Source organism: Oryzias latipes, chromosome 2 (genome assembly GCF_053564925.1).
Source record: "Oryzias latipes strain Hd-rR chromosome 2, Olatipes_Hd-rR_3.1".
Lineage (NCBI taxonomy): Eukaryota > Metazoa > Chordata > Actinopteri > Beloniformes > Adrianichthyidae > Oryzias > Oryzias latipes.
This window is the reverse complement of record NC_136238.1, coordinates 35,304,395-35,324,233: the sequence shown is the minus strand read 5'-3', so window position 1 is coordinate 35,324,233 and position 19,839 is coordinate 35,304,395. Positions and strand designations below refer to the sequence as shown.

Sequence of the window (19,839 nt, the reverse complement as noted above, 5' to 3'; positions counted from 1 at the left end):
CACTGGTTTTCCTCCTTCAGTGTGAAGAGGAGGAGCTGCTATCACTTTCTGACTCAGACAGCACAAACAAACGGATGGAAGAAAGACTGTGAGCAAAGGTTTATTTGTCTTCTCCCTCCTTGTTTTTACACAGGAAGGTATCTATAAGAATACAGATAAGAATACCGGATTGAAGAACATAGTCGAACAGAGGAGTACTATCAATAACATCTTACAATACCCATCTCTACTAAATGGTTACTTGACCTAACAAAGCATACACTGCAGTCACTTTTTTTGTTATAATAATGGCGATATGTTCACTGATATTAGAAAAAAAAAACATCCTAGAAAGTTTGAATATCATATCAAAACAAATTCTTCATTTCTACACATTCAATACTCGTGAATTCTTCTAATGAAGTTACTTAATCAATATGGTATGGAGGCCATCAGTCTGTGGCTCTGTGAACATGAAATGAAAGCTCAGGTTGCTATGGAGTTCATTTAATCATTAGAGTTTGACCACAGGAGTTTCAAACATCAGAAGCTTATTTTGCAAATTTTTTAAGGCTTTTCTCCTGTGTGAGTTTTCATGTGTTTTTGGAGATTAGCTTTTTGATAAAACCTTTTTTTACATTCTTTACAAGAAAAAGGCTTTTCTCCTGTGTGAGTTTTCATGTGTCTTTTGAGACTAGATATAACACTAAAACGTTTAGGACATTCTTTACAAGAAAAATGCTTTTGTCCTGTGTGAGTTCTCATGTGTCTTTTGAGATAACATGTCCGACTAAAACTTGAATCACATTCTTTACATGAAAAAGGCTTTTCTCCTGTATGAGTTCTCATGTGTCTTTTGAGACTGGATGTTAGATTAAAACTTGTTTTACATTCTCTACATGTAAAAGGTTTTTCTCGTGTGTGAGTTAACATGTGTGATTTAAGATGAGATGTTTGATTAAAACCTTTATCACATTCTTTACAGGGAAAAGGCTTTTCTCCTGTGTGAATTCTCATGTGTCTTTTGAGAAGAGATATACGACAAAAACTTTTATCACATTCTTTACAAGTAAATCGCTTATCTTCTGCATGGATCCTTATGTGACTTCTGAACTGAGATTTGTTCCAAAAGCTTTTACCACATTCTTTACAGATATAACATCTTTCATCAGACCCAGTTTCCATGTAGTCAGATGGGTTAGTAATTATTTTTGAGTTTTTACCAGACTTGATTGAGAAAAGTCTCTCTTCTTTTGGAAATTGTTTGTATTTTTTACCAAGATTTGTCTTCTTGGGATTTTTTCTAACATCAGAGTCACACTGACCTGCTGACATGTGAGAGTTGTCCACACTTTGGACATGTCTTCTGTCTCTTCTCTCCATTTGATCTCTGTTCTGTGGGTCTGTCTCTTCATCTGTAGTTGATGTTGATTCTTCATGTTGGTTTCCTTCTTCATCCTGACTATCAGTTACATTAAAACTCTGCTGATTGTTTGGATCTGCTTCACTGTTCTCATCTTCCTCATAAGTAGGAATCTCCATCAAGTTATCAGTCTCCTGCTTCAAATCAAGCTGATCGTCATCCTGACTGCTGCAAAGTTCCCCTGGTTCCTCTTGAATCTGTGGTGGTTCTGGTTCCTCCTGTTCCTCTTTAATCTGTTGAGGTTCTGGTTCCTCCTGTTCCTCTTTAATCTGTGGTGGTTCTGGTTCCTCCTGTTCCTCTTTAATCTGTTGAGGTTCTGGTTCCTCCTGTTCCTCTTGAATCTGTGGAGGTTCTGGTTCCTCCTGTTCCACTCTGAAGTGCCTTTGCTGGTTGCAGAGATCCTCCGCTTCAGTCATCCATTGCTGGGGGAGGACTGCAGAAACACAAGAAGATGCCTTTTATATGTTTTGCGGACTTTGATCATTTTTAAGCAACAATTCAGATTTCAAAAGTCTTATAACTCTTCAATTTGTCAAAATATTACACACAACAAACAAACAAAAAAAACACAACAAACAAAATGTTGTTCAGTCTCAGGTATTTAACCCCACACAGGCTTCTCCAGTCTTTCACCCATTACACCAAAGTTTTTTTTATATTAGTTCGTTATATACGAAGTCACCAAGGTCACCACCTAACTTTGCATCCTCATCCCTCCATATGAAATCAGAGATCAAAGTGACTCACGGGACGTGAGAGTTCTGTCCGTTGGATGAACGTACGCGGCTTACCGGCTCTGTCCACCGCTGATAGGGTTTTAAGTCATTCCATGCATGTGGGGGTCTCACCCGATTGCAGAAATAATTCCCCGAAAAGTCCACCATCTTGGTTGGACCTCTCTCCAACGATACGGTAATCCTTGCCATGTACGTATCCTCCGGCTGTCAACACCCATGTCTCCTTGCTTCACCCCCCTTTTCCTCCTCTTAATTCGTTTTTCACCTGGCCACAGGAAGTCCCTAGGTAGCCATATTTGTAGTCCAGAGTCTCCTGAACATTTAGCTTCCATACCCCTGTTATCTATTTAACATAAACTCCAAACAAAATAAACATATAGCCAGGACCATATTAACCAGGGTTAACAAAGGAAAGTCAATACTAAATTTTCTCTTTTCTTTTCAGTAAATAAACAACTCCATACATACATGTACATATGTGGCAATGCTACAGTCTCATTCAGAATATGCACAACTTAATATTTTAATTTAAAGAATGGTATTATGGAGTCCCATACTGTTCATAATTAAATAAATACATATTTAAATAAATAAATAAATATGACCTCATGCAAATACACAATCATCCAATAAATCTCTCATAAATATATAAAAATATCATGAAATTGTGAAAAACCTCCACACAGATTTTAAATTAGCCATCATATTACTCAATATATTTCATTTCGCTTTAAAAACCTGTTCATTATTTTAAAACAGCATTTTAAAATATTCATTTTTAATCATGTTGAATATTATTATAATTCTGTCTTTTTTCAGAAGCTCCGATTTCAAAATCAATATTTTCCAAAGTATCTTTGTTTTTATTTCATGTTGCTGTTTTTTACAATGACTGATTTATTTCATGAAGAGCTTTTTCAGGAGAATGAGTCAATCTGTCAATCAGAGAAAGTGGGCGTGATCTAAACACTCATTGGCTCATCCATGGAAATCGACTCATATTCCTGGATACCCGCTCAGCGGTGTGCCAGTCAGAGAGATGACATATTTCAGCGATATCTGCACGGCTTTGCTGACATTAGAGATCAAAAGCGACAAACTGTCTGCTGCAGAAGATGCAAACATGGACGACTCTGTTTTTGTAGTTTGAGGGTTTGTGTGGACCAAACCACAGAGGAGCTCCGGTTGTCCACGTCTCGAAGTCCAGCGTTGAAACATTCTTCATTCTCACACCATTCACTCAGAGTTCACATCGTGCCTTACGTCGGCTCACAGGAGGCGAGCTGGCGGACCGACAGAGAGTCAGACCAGGCAGCTGTGCAAAGCGGAACAAGCCTGCTCAGGCCTCCTGAACCTTATGATATTTTTCTATTTTCATTGAGACAATGATTATAAATCAGGTCTTCTGATTTTATTTTTCCCTCTCAAGGAAAATGTTGAAACTTTCCTGCGATGACGTTTCTGACATCTTAACACTCTCCATGTGCATTGTGCATCCATGCATTGTTACTGAGATAAGCACAAGCAACTGCTCCATGTGGATATCAGGCTAAAAACATTAGCTGGTAGCTCCTCCCACACGCGACATGGTGCGTTCATGGAAACTCCAGTTCATAGAAGCTTAGTCCAACAACCACTCAGCCTAACATTGACCACTACTATGCATTCATGAGAAGATGAAAATTGCAGAACCGACCACAAAATCACCCGAATTATGCACACTCGCCCAAAGCCACTTTTATCCGCAGATTTCGAACCAAACAAAGCTATCAGGCTAATAACATTAGCTGGTAGCTCCTCCCACACGTGGCCTGGTGCGTTCACAGGCTCCGGGACGTAGAAGCTTAGTGGAACTCCGACAGGCTCCCAGCCCAACATAGATCACTACTATATGTTCACGATAAAATAAAAACCGCAGAACACACCCTAAAATCACACAAATTATGCATACCCATCCAAAGCCATTTTGACCCACAAATTTAGAACCAAAGCCATCCAGTCTCTGGTAACACTGTGGATGTGTTGAGATGCATACTCCCCCTAGTGTTGAGGAATGTGCATTGCACCGTCACGTTGGCCGAAGCATCTTCGATCGATGTAGTCTGGGTGCTGCTGCTCATGTCTGAGTAAAGGAGTAGCCAATCACAAATGTTTCTCCGCCTTGTCTGGTTTGATTGACAGACAGAGACATTCTCCTGAAAAAGCTCTTCATGAAATAAATCAGCCATTGGGAAAAATGGCAACATGAAATAAAAATAAAGCTACTTTGGAAAATATTGATTTTGAAATCCAAGGTTCTGAAAAAAGACGTTTTTAAAAAAAAAAAGAAATATATTGAATAATATAAAGGCTTATTTAAAATCAGTGTGCAGGTTTTTCACAATTTCATGATCTTTTTATATATTTATGATAGATTTATTGGTTTATTGTGTATTTGCATGAGGTCATATTTATTTATTGAATTAAATATTTATATATTTAATTATGAGTAGTATAGGACTCCATATGTTATAGCTTAAGTTAAACGCTAAATCCAATAAACACTTTTATAAAACATTACCCACCACCTGTGACTGCTGTGGAGTGGACATGACTGTTTCTTAGGTTTAAACATTTTTCCAAACATACCTCTAGTACAGGGGTCGGGAACCTTTTTGGCCAAGAGAGCCATAAACACCACATATTTTTAAATGTAATTTCGAAAGAGCCATACAACACTGTAGTGTCCCTTTACCACACTGAGGCATGGAGACTTAACCACTTTTAAGGTTCTTTATTTTGGTTACTGTAGACCGTAACAAACGCCGTACAATTAATTCAGCAACTCCTGAATCTCTCCCGCCGGGACGACAGCGCTTCTCCCAACTTTATATTCCCCTGCTCCCACTCCAGCCCTCCCATTTCCCTTATTCGGCCCATAGCTGAACCCCATTGGTCCAAATTACCTAACAACAGGCTGAGCGACAGAACTGAGAGCCAATCAGATCGCTGCATGATGCGTTCTGAACTCCAGAACTTATAACACGGTCCAACAGCCACCCAGTCCAACTCAGTCCGCGACAATATGTGTATCACTAAATATTCAAATGAATGTGTGCATTTGATGTAATTTCAACATTTTTAAAGTACAATAAGTCTGTGGATTCTTTTTAATAACATTTTTATGCTGTTGCTAATAAATGATGAGTATTTCTCGTGGTACTTTTGCTGATGGTCTAGTCTGGTTTATACGTGGTGAGTTTCTGCTTGCTTCACGCAGGCGTTGAGACTTTAAACGTGATCATAGGTTTGTCTGAATGTTCTGTAGATGTGAGAAAGACTGCTCACATGCAGACGCGGTGCCAAACACACACTCACACACTGCAGTGAGTGACGGGCAGCGGGTTATACGTTTTTACAATCCCTGCGCGATTCACCTTTCTGCCCGTGACCCCCCACCCCACCCTCTGCTTTCTTCCTCACACATCCCGTCCCCGCAACTTCGCACTCTTTCTCAGAGACGGGAGCGGGCAGTTTTAGGCACGGCAATTCACAGATTTCCGGCTGGTACAAACTCTGTGAAATAATAGATAATAGTAACTGATAGCGCTGGCGCAGATTTTTCTCTCCAAGCACCGATACAACTCCGCGCCTCTGGCATCCCATCGCGCCCGGGAAGGACTGGTCTGATAACATTTTTAAAAAATATATAATTAAAGATTTGTCTGCGAGCCACATGTGACCATCGCGAGCCATAGGTTCCCGACCCCTGCTCTAGTAGTTCAAAAATAATTATGACTTTATAACAAAAGACATAAATGACAGTTTCAATAGATGGATGCAGTTTAATACATCACTGATTGGTCAAATTAATGTCTACAAAATGAACATTTTCCCAAAACTACTGTATGTTTTTCAAAATATCCCCCTGCCACCGCTTGACGGCTGGTTCAAAACTATAAAACAAATGATTATTTGTTTATATGGAAAAATAAAAAATCTAAAATAAGGCTATCGCTCCTCCATCTGCCTTACAGTGAAGGAGGACTAAAATGCCCTAATATAATGTGGTATTACTGGGCTGCACAGCTTGGGTCTGTAAGATACTATTTTACAAAAAAAAGATGCCCCACAATGGGCAGAAATGGAAAATAAAACTTTAATCCCATCTTTACCTCTTTATATATTTTCCAACTTGGAAGCTAATAGGGTTGTGCCGATGGACGATATCATCGTCCATCGTGATGGGTGACTGACATCCCGATGGAGAGACCACCATCGTGATGCCACGCCCCCGCCACGTTGCGCGTCGACACCATAAGCCGCGGTTACATGTACAAAATATCTTGATGGGATCAATGGTCGGATTAGAATCCAACCGTGTACATGGGCCCAGAAAAATGTTTTCAGAATATAAAAACGTTCACTAAGGTCACACTTTCCGTCGGAATAAATCATTCGCACATGCGCAGTAGGGTTTGAAAACCGGAAGGATATAAATTCCGCCGAGCGGCTTTTTTTTTCAAACTTTATTGAATGTAACAATTCAATACAAAACAATGTTAAACAGCGCCGAGCGGCTATATACATTGACATGTCAGCTCGGTAAAATACAAGATGATCTTCTAAACGTGCTTTTAATAATGTTACGGTTATTATGAAACACCTGTTCGCTCATCATTTGAATTTTAATCCGTGTGGTCAGTGCTTTTTCTGAACGGAGCCAGGATTAGCGGTATGCTAACACGGGCTAACAACATTAGCTTTGGGTGGTGCTGCTTGCTGGCTGCACGTAAACATGTAAGAATAACATCAGCCTTTATTTAGTCGGGACACGACTGGAAACACAAATCCGCGTGATTGTTTGAATGTTTTCTAAGGACTGAGCGACATTTCTGCTTTGAATCTCAAACCGCTGTGTGTGCTGACGATCCGAGCTGTGCTCAGACACACACTTTTAGACCCGGTTCTGAGTTCGGTTGTTTGTACCCCTAAAGCTGCAGGACGGATCGCAGTCTTAAATCTCCCACATACCGCTCATGTAGCAAAGCACCCCCCCCCTCCCCCTCCCCTCAAACACAAAGCTGGAAGTCCGCGCTCCGCCGGTCCACTTCACTAGTGAAGTGCGGGAGCGGACTACTTCTTTTCCATTTTGTTTGCTACTTTTTTTGTTAAAGTCACTTCCCTCAGTTTATACTGGATCATCGTGGATTAGTCATTTGTTGGGAAATAAAATGAAAAAAGCAAAAAAACGAATAGCAGTTATATAAGAACGAAAAATGTAAAAAATACACCCCCCCCCCCCAACGATGTCATCGTCCATCCCGATGATTGACAGCAAACATCGTCAACGGCCAATTTAAGGGACATCGCCCAACCCTAGAAGCTAACTTGAACAAGAAAAGTAATAATTCAAAGGTTATAAACATGATCAATGTTTGGTATAGTGTAAAAAAAAGTAATGAAATAACAAAATACGCTATCACAGCTAAGGCCCATTTTGGCAAACCAGCAATCTCAAAGCAGGCACAGCAGATGCAGTGTTCAAACAATGGGCAATGAATGGTTTGGAAAAAATTCAAGGCCTGTATCCAGCAGCAGCCTCAGACATGATGTCATTCGAAATGCTACAATCAAAATATAATATTAATAGAAAAGACTTTTACAAATACCTACAATTAAGAAACTATATTAGAACAGAAAGAAAATCTCTTTTAAAGCCACAAAAGTCTAAACTAGAAGAACTGGTTACCAAAGACAGTAGGAGAGGAGCTATTTCAGAATTTTATCATTTGTTACTTACAAACTCAAAAGAAAATGCAAATATGAAACTTGATGCATGGAGAAAAGACCTAGAAACAGACATATCAGTAGAATAATGGCGAGTAGCCTGCACAAAGGCACAAAAGCAAACTACAAACTCAAGATTGAGGCTTTTACAGTATAAATGGTTGATGCCAGTTGTTGAATTAAATAAATTCAATATCAATGTTCCAGATACTTGCTCAATATGCAATGAGGAAAAAGGAACACTTTTTCACCGTATATGGAACTGTAGAATAATAAAACAGTTCTGGTCTGTAATCAGAGAAACTATCAAACAAATGATCTCAAAATAAAATAACACTGAAACCAGTCATCTTTAATTTGGGAATCTATCCCCAGAATAAGATATTCTGGATCAGAAAAATCACTTAGACATGTGTTTATTGCAGGCTAAAAGGTCAATAGCAATTAACTGGAAAAACTGCACAGGACCAACACTAAAACAATGGACTAAACTGATGTTAACTGTACTGCCGATGGAACGTAGAACATTTTTGTTAAAAGGAAAGAAGAACTTGTTTGAAGCTGTTTGGAGACCATTTATAGCATTTGTTGAGGGCATGGATCTGTCTGACAGTGATGATGTTTAAAACTTCAGCCTGAACTGAACTCTATGCTGGATCTCTACTTATTTTTTGAATAAAAATAGGTCTCTGCAGAAAGTATATCAATGTTTTGTGTTCAAGTGTTCAAACCCATGTTGAGTATTTTATAAGACAAACAATTTACGGTGTCTGAGATCAAGTTTATATTTTTTTCACATTTTTATTTTTAAATGCTTGTTCGTTTGTGAATGTGTGTTGTAATGCAAAAAAAGAAAAAACCAATAAACATATTGTTGGAAAAAAATGAATGATTAAATTACTTAATAACAGGTAATGATTAATTAATCACATAAAGAATTCATCTCATGACAGCTGTAATAAAACTGTCATAATTCATTTTTTGACATTTTTAAAAGCTACATTTTATAAATGATTGTCTTAACAGCCAGAAAAAAAAACAGAAATAAAAAGTATTTTCTTAAACAGTGAAGTGGAACTTTGTGGTTCTTGTTGGGTTTTGGTCTGGAAGAAACTGGATCAAATGGTTCTTTTAGTGTTAAAGGTTCCAGACTCTTGATCTCCACTGAAGCTATGAGTATGAAATGTCATTCCACAAACAAACCATCAACAAAATGATCCTGATGCTGCTAAGGTTCTTATGGAAGTGAAGCAAATCTCAACAGAGATGCAGTTTTTCTAAACTGAAATCACTGACATTAAACAGCCTGAACATTCATGGAGCTGAACTGGACACAGAAAAACCTCCCTGTTGTGTTTCCACCCACCAATGAGGAGCAGTTTGATGAAGATGAAGCTGCACTGGAGGAAGAATCAGTCCAGAAAAGATGGAGAACAATTCTGACACTAAGCAGTTTTTCACTGATGTGTTCAGGTTTGAATCTTTTCTGTCTGCAGATCCATGAGCAGGACCCTGTCTTTGGGTTTCAGCTTGAAATGTAGTTTTGGAAATAGAATCTGTCTGAATGTCTGGAATTGGAGACATGGAGACATCAAAGAGGTTTAGATGGGATTTTGGGTTTGACAGAGAAATCTGCTGAAAAGAACTGAACTACAAACTTAGAACCACAGACGACAAAACAGATTGTACTTTTTTATCTGCTAACAATTTTCTCTTAGATCTGTTAAGGTTTCCTGTTTGTCGTTAGCTGGAGGGACTAACTAAGATCATATGATTTGAAGAATGTTGTCGGCTGCACTGACCAACAATGTCTTCTGTCTTTTCAACTGGAAGGGACAGAAGAGACTCTTCCAGGACACGCTGTTGATGGACTGCATGTTTGGAGAGCTTGAAGCTCAAGATAGAACCGTTGTTGAAGTGAACATACCGATAGTGTGGAGATGAAGATCAGAGTCACACTGACCTGCTGACAAGTGAGAGCTGTCCACACTTTGGACATGACTTCTGTCCCTCCTCTTCCTCTGATCTCTGTTCTGTGGGTCTGTCTCTTCATGTGTAGTTGATGTTGATTCTGTCTCTTCATCTGTAGTTGATGTTGATTCTTCATGTTGGTTTCCTTCTTCATCCTGACTATCAGTTACATTAAAGCTCTGCTGATTATTTAGATCTTCTTCACTGTTCTCATCTTCCTCATAAGTAGTAATCTCCATCAAGGTATCAGTCTCCTGCTTCAGATCAAGCTGATCTTCATCCTGACTGTTGAAGAGTTCCTCTGGTTCTTCTTTAATCTGTGGAGGTTCTGGTTCCTCCTGTTCCTCTTCAATCTGTGGAGGTTCTGGTTCCTCTTGTTCCACTCTGAAGTTCCTCTGCTGGTTGCAAAGATCTTCTTCTTCAGTCATCCAATGCTGGGGCAGAACTGCAGGAACACAAACACAACAAGGAGCGTTTTATACATTTCCAGGACTTTATTTTTTTTAAGCAATAAAACAATCAATAAACTCTGTGATCATTCGAGAAAATGTCCAAAGGACCAGAAGAGACTAATTGAAATAATAATAACGTGTTACAATTACTTAAGTAACTTTATGTTGAATTGTTCTTGTGAGAGTAAGACAAGGCAATTTTATTTGTATAGCACAATTTGTACACAAAGTAAAACAGGAAAATGATTGGTTTATCGCCGGGGAGTAAGTTAGTGTAGAACCACCACTGAGTGACAGACGGGTCCCCAAAAAGAAAAGCATGAAGCTCAAAGGGCTTCTCTGTTTCTTTGATGAAGGTGACATACCTATGTGGTGTAGCTGCAGCTGTGGTTTCCAGATGACATCCAGCAGTCTGCGCTGACGACAGAGCTCCTGCTCGTACTGGACGATGGTTCCTTCACAGAGTCTGCAGATTTCTTCAGCAGCAGCAGCTAGTCGCTCGCTGATCAACTCTCTCAGAGACTGAAGGGAAGACATGGTTCCTGCTCTGATCTTCAGCTCCAACTCCCACAAACACCGCCGTCCTATTCACTGCAGCTCCGATCGATCATCTGCTAGTCTCACAATCACAGCAATCCACGTTGTCTTTCTGTTCAACACTTCTTCACTCATTTACGACACTTTGGAAAATGCTGAGAGTTCCCACACGAACCACGTATCGTCCTTTCTGTCCAAAAACCTCACAAACGTCCCAACAAAACACCACCGTCCTCTCAGCACAAGCTAACGCTGCTAGCGCCTCGTGCTGTTCTTCTTCTTTGTTTGGCTAACAGCGTCATGGAGCTTTAGCGCCACCAGCTGGTCTGGAGTGTTGTCTGTCGCTCATATTATCATGTCGATGGCGGGGGGAAAGAAATTAAGATAAATAAAATTAATAATGATGGTAATAACAACAATATAATAAAACATCAGAACCAAAGAAAGTGGTCTGAGAAGAAGCAGCTCTGAAGCTCTGCAGCTGACGGTGCAGCTTCAGGACTCATGAGGAGGACCACACTGCAGCGCCTCCTGCTGAAGCATCAGAGAGTCTGCAGACAGAAGATCCTTCCAACAGCAAAGAGGTCTGCAGGAGCTCTTTCCACCACCAGCAACAACCTGAACCAAGCAGGACCTACAAGAAGTTCAGCCACTAAACTTCCACAACTCAGAAGCTCTGAGCTCCGTCTGAGTCTGCAGAGATGCTGAGCTCCTCAGCTGCTGCAGCTCCCACAGTCACATGAAGGTCTGCAGCTGCAGCAGGAAGTCCAGATGTTTGCAGCTGCTGCAGCTCCCACAGTCACATGAAGGTCTGCAGCTGCAGCAGTCTGGTGCTGTTTTCCAGTCAGTGTTCTTCATAGATTCTAAAATAGATTTATTTCTTTGAAGCTTTTTTTTCCTGAGAGTTGAAAAGTTTGAACATTTTCTGCCAGAATTGATCCAAATTGTTTTGATTTGGTTGTTTTGTCTTTTCTTTATTTGACCAAACCCAAAGTGGGAGGAGTCATCTTTCTGCAGTTCCTCTGAATCATGGACAGAAGTTGTAGATGTTCCACTAGAACAGTGTTTTCTTCTTCTGTGGATGTTCTAGTGTTCTGAGCACATTGGTAAAGTCTGCTGCATTTTCTGTCAGCTTCCATTTTCAGCATTTGGATCCTCAAAGTTCAGGAAGAAACCGGAATCCAAACTGCTTCCAGTTTCCATGTTTGGGATCTTCTGGACCTGTTGAAGGACACAGATTCTTTCCACATCATGAAGCTGTTCTTCTGAACCCAAACGGCCCACAGTTCTATGCTGATGATGCTCTTCTTCACCAACAGCCTCTCAGATCACAGATGCTGCAGTTTGCTTGGTTTGCTGGAAAGCAGCAGCGCTGCCACGCCCACCTGAAAGAGCCTCAGAGCTTCTCCAGCTGATGTCTTCAACACTGGGACTCCATCCCTTCTTCCATTCATCTTTGAGGCCCAGATCCTCACCTGCTGCTGGCTTTGGTTCAGCAGCTGCTGACTGGAACGCTGAAGCTCAGAGCGTCCGGCGCTTTGATCTTCTGCACATTCAAGTGTGGAACAGATGCAGAGAAAAGCTCCAAAGTTCTCAGAGGAGCATTGATTCAGCAGATCTTTAGTTTCTGGAGACGACTTCAATGGAAGAATGAAAACCACATGGATTCAAACTGAAACTCTGTCAGAGTCAATAAAGTTTTTTCAAAGATGAAGTTCTTGAAGGACAAAGCTCTCCTTCACTGTCAACACACACAGATGATCAGAACAGTTCCACATGTGTCTGCATGTTCTGGGAAGTTCTCCGGTTCCTGGGTTCCTCTGATCACGGGTCCAGCAGCGTGTTTCAGGAACACGGATGATCCAGAACATGGGATCAGACTGAAGTCAGCAGCTTTCAGCTCCTTTTGGGCTTCAAGCCCAGAGAGAAGACAGAAATGTGAGGAAGGCAGAGAACATGAAGGGTTCCTGACAGGAAAGAGAAGTTGGAGCCAGAAAGACTAGAACCGGATCAGGACCAACTCTGGACAGTCCTTTTAGTGGTGGAGCACAGACAGAAGCAGCATCATGTTTGTCACAGAGACGTGAGCTTTGAGGAGCCACTCTGCAGCTTGACCCTCTCAGATGTCAGCAGCTGTTTGTGTCCTCAGATCCAGTCAGACACCAACATGTTCCTCAGAGAACAGCATGTCAGCACACACTGCACACGCTTGGATCCATGCAGACGTGTTGGAAGCCAGAGCTTCAGGCCGGCCTTCGGTGGATCTGTCCGTTCATGCTGAATGGGAGCAGAAGAACGTCTGTTTCAGCTCTGCTGCTTCAGCTCCACTCAAACTGCTGGGAACTCCAAACTCTCTCAGAGGAGAAAAACAGCAGAAAGCTTTCTGCAGCTGCTCTCACAGTGGATCTTCCTCTGTCTTCTTCAGCAGCAGATGATGAAGAGTCACTTTCTTCAGGTTCCTCTCAGTCCTGACCTTCATTCCTGATGGACCAAAGCAGACTGACAGCAGCTCTTTAGCTCCACAAAGAAAACTCTGCAGTTTCCCAAAAACCTTCTGAGGCAGAAAAACCAGGAGACTTCCTGTCTGTCTGTCAGTGTTGGAGTCTTCCTCCATCTTCAAATGATGAAGGTTTCTGCTTTGGAACATTCCAGAAAGCCTTTTGAAAGCCTCCTGATGATGCTGGAGGACAGGGAGGAGCGCAGGAGGATGCAGGAGCTCCCAGAGGAGGAGAGGCAGGAGGAGCAGAGGGAGCGGCTGCTGGAGCAGAAGCAGCTGCAGACGCACTTTTGGCTCTGGGCTTCAAACTTTGATCAGGAGGAAGAGGAGGAGCTAAAGAGGAGCAGGAATGCTGGGAGTGGGACTGGAATTCAGACTGAATCCAACATTTAGGGACAAAAATGGCGTCTTCTAGAAATAAATCAGAATCAGAGTCTTTATTGTCATTGTAGATGGTGATACAATGAAATTGCAGCAGCCTTGAAGTGATGAAGTTCAATAAAATAAAAATAAAATAGAATAACTGTATTTACATTTCTAACAAAAAATGAACAATATGTACAGAAACTGTTAAATATTAAATATGTATGGACAAAATAGAATGGAATGAGTGGAGTTGCTGTGAGCGCAGCATAGTAGATATTGTGTTATTGCACAGAAGTCAAGATATTGCACACATGTGTAGTCAGAGATTTAGCATTTGTAAAAAGTCAGAGTGGGTGTAGTTGGTGGAGGTGTGTGTATTCCGTATGTTGATTTCCTGTGGAAAAAAGCTGTTCCTTAGTCTGTTTGTCCTGGTTCTGATGGACCTGAACCTCCTTCCAGAGGGCAGCAGTTCAAACAGAGAGAAAGCAGGATGGGTGGAGTCAGTGATGATGTCAGTCACTCTGCTGAGGCAGCATGACTGGTAGATGTCCTTCAGTGAGGGGAGGGGGCAGCCGATGGTCCTCTGCTCTGTCTTTACCACTCTCTGGAGGCTCTGCTGTTCTGCTTCAGTGCAGTGGGAGAACCACACTGTGATGCAGGAGGACAGGATGCTCTCAATGGTTGAGCGGTAGAAGGTTACCAGCAGCTCCTGGTTCACATTGTTCTTCCTGAGTCTTCTCAGGAAGTGGAGGCGCTGCTGAGCCTTCCTGATGGTGTTGTTAGACCCTGTGAGGTCAGCAGAGATGGTGGTGCCCAGGAGGGTGAAGCTGTGGACCCTCTCCACACAGTTTCCATCGATGTAGAGTGGGGGTGGATCCGCTCTGTTCTTCCTGAAGTCCATGATGATCTCCTTGGTCTTGGTGGTGTTCAGGATGAGGTTGTTAGCCTGACACCACCTGGACAGTTTCAGGACTTTGTCTCTGTGGGCCGTCTCGTCGTCCCCAGAGATCAGCCCCACCACAGTAGTGTCGTCTGCAAACTTCACTATGGTGTTGCTGGTGTGGGCTGGTCTGCAGTCTGCTGTGTACAGCATGTCCGTCACTGAGGAGTGACGTCACTGAACACCGTCACTGCCTGGACCTCTTTCTGGGTCCTAGTGCCCTAAAGGTTACAGCTCCTGGTTCCACAAGAAAAAAGTCCATTCTAGAGGCCACTCTGACGTCATCATCATCAAAGACAGCGTTACCTAGCAACCATCCCAAGACCATAGCAGCTATAGAGGGAAACACAACAAACAAACCATCGACGGCGGTTAAAGCAGTCAGACGTTTTTTCTGCAGCTCAGCAAAAATCTCTGCTTTAGGTTTTGGGGAGAAAAACAAAGGAAAACACACGGAGAAGGATTCTGCAAAGGAAATCCCAAGTTCTATTGGTAAGTCAGCGTCCTGGAAACATGCTTTGTTGGTTCTGAAGTGGCATGAATGCAGACTTAGATTGGTTTGTTTCCTTGGATTCTTCAGATGGATTCAAGCTGTAAATGTTGTCAGCATAAAGCAAGTTTGGACTAAACTAAAGCAGAAAGTGGCTTTGAAGATGGTCAGGAGAAATGAGGGCTTTTTTCAGGAATTCTTGGAAGAGGAGGACTTCTCCAAACAACCAGAATCTAGGAGGAGGTTTTTTCAGCATTGAGATCAGGATTTAGCATGAGCTTCAATCCCATTTTTGTTCAATCCAAATGTTTACCGTCATATTCAGGAGTTCAACTCTGAAAGCCACCATGACATCATAGACATTAAAGACCCTGTTACCTAGCAACCAAACACAACAAACTGTAGACTATTCAAACTGGACATTTTGGGGCAACAATTCTTTTCTAACTCAAGTTTTTATGAAAAATCCAAATGATGGAAAGGACCACGGCCATCCAGTCTCCAGGCTTTTGGATTGATTTGGATTTGATAAACATTTGTTTCCCACATTTTAATAGTAGAATTCAACACGGGACATATAGTGGATTGGAAGAATAGGAACAAAAACAGCAACAACAAAATAATCCTCCTCCCCTTAAAACATGCATTTGACTCTGAACAAGTCTAAACCAAATCCAAGCAAAGACCAGCGCTGGGGCTCCTGCTAGTTTCTTTTAGAAGAGCCTGCCTCTTCAAAACATAGAATGTTCAACAACTAGAGCTAAAAATGTCTGTTGGTAGATTTCTGGATGTTGGCCGTATCCCAGCGAGCAAGGCCAAGTCAGCCCCATATGGTTTCAAAGTGGACAGAAAATGTTTTTAGGAGTTTCTAGAATGTTCAACAACTAGAGCTAAATGAAACTAGTGCATGAAATGACAAAGAACTTCCTGTTTGAAAGGAATATCATGATGGCTTCCACCTGTCTCTTTGCTTTTCCTTTCTTTTTTGGGTTTCTCCTCTTTGGGAGGTTACACAAAACTGCACTTTAACCCAGAAGGAAACAACAACCGCTCCACAATCCCTGAATCCCCTACAGCCTTTATCTAAACATTTACATTGACCATTATCACACATTTGATTGCATTTTCTCAGAGAAACAAGCACAACTTCCCGTTTGTTTGTGTGTGAAATGATTCCAAAAAGCCATGTGTCATCCTGGAGGGACTGGTTTCTCATCAATGCAGACCACCAAGTTTCTCTGGTTTCTGACTATTTGGTGGCTGGTAGGCCTTTTGGGATTTTTGTCAGGGAAAGAAGTGAACCTGGGCTCCAAATATTGGAAGACACTGATCTAAAAGTATCAGGACATCTGGAGAAAGCTCTAGTTCTGCTCCAACTCAGTCCAAAGCACTGAAGATAGATGGAGTTGGATTTGGGAGAGGACTGAGCTCATTCAGATGAAGAAAGAACAAGTCAACAGATGAAGAAGATTTCAGGAAGTTTCCCATTCAACAAGTTCAAGTTTCCAGAGAGCTAGTTTAGCATCCGTGTTCTGGACCAAACCACTGTCCCCCTGAAGGTCCAGACACAGAGAGGCCCAGAGTGACCCCCATTTCTCCTTTTTGCTCTCTCCAGTGGCTGACTCCGCCCCTTAGGACGTCCCCCTGTGTGGATCAGTGGTCAGTGGGTTGGAACCTGCTGCAAATGCAGGCTCTGGTTCTAACTGCTGGATCAGAAGTGGAATGTGAGCTGTAGTGGTGTGTCTGCAGCTGGATGTGGAACACATGAGGGAGGGGTCAAAGGTCAATCTTTCTTCCAAACAAATGTTGTCAGTCTATTCTCCAACAATGCTCCAACATCTTCAAAGGTTTTTGGTCCCAAATCCAGAGTGGAGCTGGTAGGACGTGATCATTTCAGCCTCAGATTTGGGATCTGTCATCTCTCTGCCACCGTGACACCGAGTGATGAGTTCATGCTCCAAAGCGGCCCGATCGCTGGCTTTAGGGACTATTCCAAAAGCTTTCAATGATGGCGGGGAATGAACATTAGGAACAGATGACGGCTTGAAATGTCTGCTGTTGGTTTCTGATCCAGACAGAAATTCAATCAAATGTCTGTGAATCCATGATTTCCTTAGAATCTTTGACTCTAGATTCAGATCCATCTGGTTCAAAGGATGAAACTGCAGCTAAAAGTCTTTCAAAAGTCCAAATCCTCAAAGATGAAACAGAAAGTTCCTAGAAAGTCAAATGAAAAACAATCAGATTGTCTTAGATAAACCCGTTTGGAAGTTAAAGCATAGAAACAAAGAAAGTTCCAAAAGCTAAAAGCCTGAAATAAAGAAAAGTCCAAAGAAAAACAGAAATCCCACATTTGGATCAGTAAAGACATGAATTCTCCAGAAACATCCAGAAACAGCTCTGAGCAGCAGCCATGAAGGGACTGAGAACAGACGGACATCAAAGCAGAATCCAAGCAGCACCTTCATCCTGATGAAGCTCCGCCCTCTGACCTTCAGCAGTCATCTCCAGGCTCCGCCCCCAGTCTGTGACGGCTGGATGATGCTGTCCTCCACCTGCAGCTGGACCTGGATGTTCTCTCAGACCATGTGGCCTCATGGATCAGAAGGTTGAGGGTTCAAGTCCCTTCATGGTTGAAGTCAGACAGAAAGTGAAGAAGAGGGAACATTCAGAGCAGTTTCTGTGCTGTTTGCTTCCTCATGAGTCACGTCTAGATCAGGTCTGGATCCCAGTCAGAAAGTCATCAGGAAATCTGCAGATCAAACCTTCATTTACTGAAATGGAAAACATCAACTGACTTTCTACAGATTCTACTTCCATTCATCAAACTCCAACAGGAAGAAGATTTACAATCAATCAAATCTGTTGATTTCCTGACAAACGTTGTTTTCTCTTCCTGTTTGAATGTTTGATTGTTTTCAAACATGAAGAGAGTTTTTTCCCTGTTTTTAGCTTGAAATTTCTGTTGAAATGTAAAGGTTCATTCAGAATTCCCCAGTGGCCTCATGTTGGAGGAGGGGCTTCATGAGATGCTGCTGGGGGCGGAGCTTGAACACACACCGCTTCCTGGAACCCAAACTCAGGCTAAGTGGAGGAAAAGTTGGGATTTCTGGTGTTTGTAGAGATCTGGAATGGTTTCCTCCCACAAAAAGGCCTTTTTCTAGTTTCCTGCAGATGAATTCTTTTCCTGCTGGGAGTTCTCATCTGGGTTTGCAGATTCTTAGTTGGAGGAAAACTTGGAGCAAATTCTTCCCAGAAAAAGGATTTTCTCTGGAGTGAATTGACATGAACAGAGTGAGTTTGGACTGAAAGCAGCAACAGGGAGGAGATGTTAGAGCTTCATCAGAAAACAGCTTTCTGGAGGAGTTGGAAGACGTCAACAGTCACAGTGATGGTGAGGAGGAGGAGCTAAGACTTCCAAAGTCAGAGCTAAAGATGGAGGAGCAGCAGGAGGAGGTTCTTCACTGAAGGAGAGCACAAGTCCAGCTTGTCAGTGCTTTGCTGATTGGCTAGTTGGATGTGTTCTTTGATGAGCTTTTCAATCTGACGTCTGCTTGGAGGACTGTTTTCATCCTTTTGGATGATTCCACTATTTGAACCAGACCTGGAACTAGAAGAGACTCAATGAGAACAGAAAGACAAGAAAGGATCCAAACCAAACTCTTCTTCTGTCTGACTTCAACCATGAAGGGACTTGAACCCTCAACCTTCTGATCCATGAGGCCACATGGTCTGTGAGAACATCCAGGTCCAGCTGCAGGTGGAGGACAGCATCATCCAGCTGAAGAAGAGGAGGAGCTTCTGCTGCCTCCCTCAAAGAGGAAGGTGGAGGAGGTGAGAGGCTGCACTGGAGCTTTGGACCAAACCCTGTGATGGATGAACAACATCTCCAGGCTGTTTCCAGCCTGACCAGGAGGATCAGAAAACAGCAACAACTTCTCCTCCATCAAACCATGATGTCACCACCAGCAGGTGGAGACAGATATGAGCAGAAATTCTCTAGTTGGCTTCAGATTTCAGAGTTTCCCAAACAAGCAGTAGCACAACTCCACTTTTCTCTCCAAGCCCATCCTCTGAAATCTGATCTTCTGAGGGACGAGAACACATGGAGACTGAGACTACCGGAGCATCACTAGAAGGACAGTTGGACTCCCCTCTGGAAAAAGAAGGCTTGAGCATGTTGACGTGACAAACTCCACATTTCTTCTCTTTGTCAGGAGTTGGGATCCTAAAATTGGTGTCATTCATTTTCTTTTCCACCTCATATGGAGCAGAAAACTGTGCCTGTAGGCTGGAAGCAGGCAAAGGCAACAACAGCAACACTTCCTCACCTGCACCTGTTGTTGTTTGTGTGTTGATCCACAAACACATGCTGTGAAGAGGAAGCTGCAGTGAAGGCAGCCATGTTGGAGCCTCACACATGTTCTCATTAGGATCAAATGAACCAGTGTGTTTGAGACTGAAAGAAAGACTGAAGGACAAAGAAATATGAAGATTCATTAAGGATCAAATCCAGACTTTATTCATGTCTTCAGACAAAAAAGCTGCAGACATTTTACAGACACAATTGAGGTTTTTCAACACTTTTCTGACCACAAGATGCAGTTCTGGATATAGCCAGAAGGTGTCGCCCTTCTCATTTCTAATACAAGTTCAGACTACAGACCTGACTGATTTG

The 19,839-nt window shown here is 42.1% G+C and overlaps 1 long non-coding RNA gene across 1 annotated transcript; it reads right to left on the bottom strand.

Moving 5' to 3' along the window:
- Window positions 1-89: 89 nt before the first annotated feature.
- LOC144988381 (uncharacterized) lies at window positions 90-11,226 on the bottom strand. The gene is made up of 3 exons (XR_013652292.1): window positions 10,697-11,226; window positions 9,872-10,324; window positions 90-1,835 (listed from the first exon to the last, which is right to left on the bottom strand). It is a non-coding gene; the product is annotated as an uncharacterized LOC144988381 (long non-coding RNA).
- Between the last annotated feature and the right edge of the window lie 8,613 nt (window positions 11,227-19,839).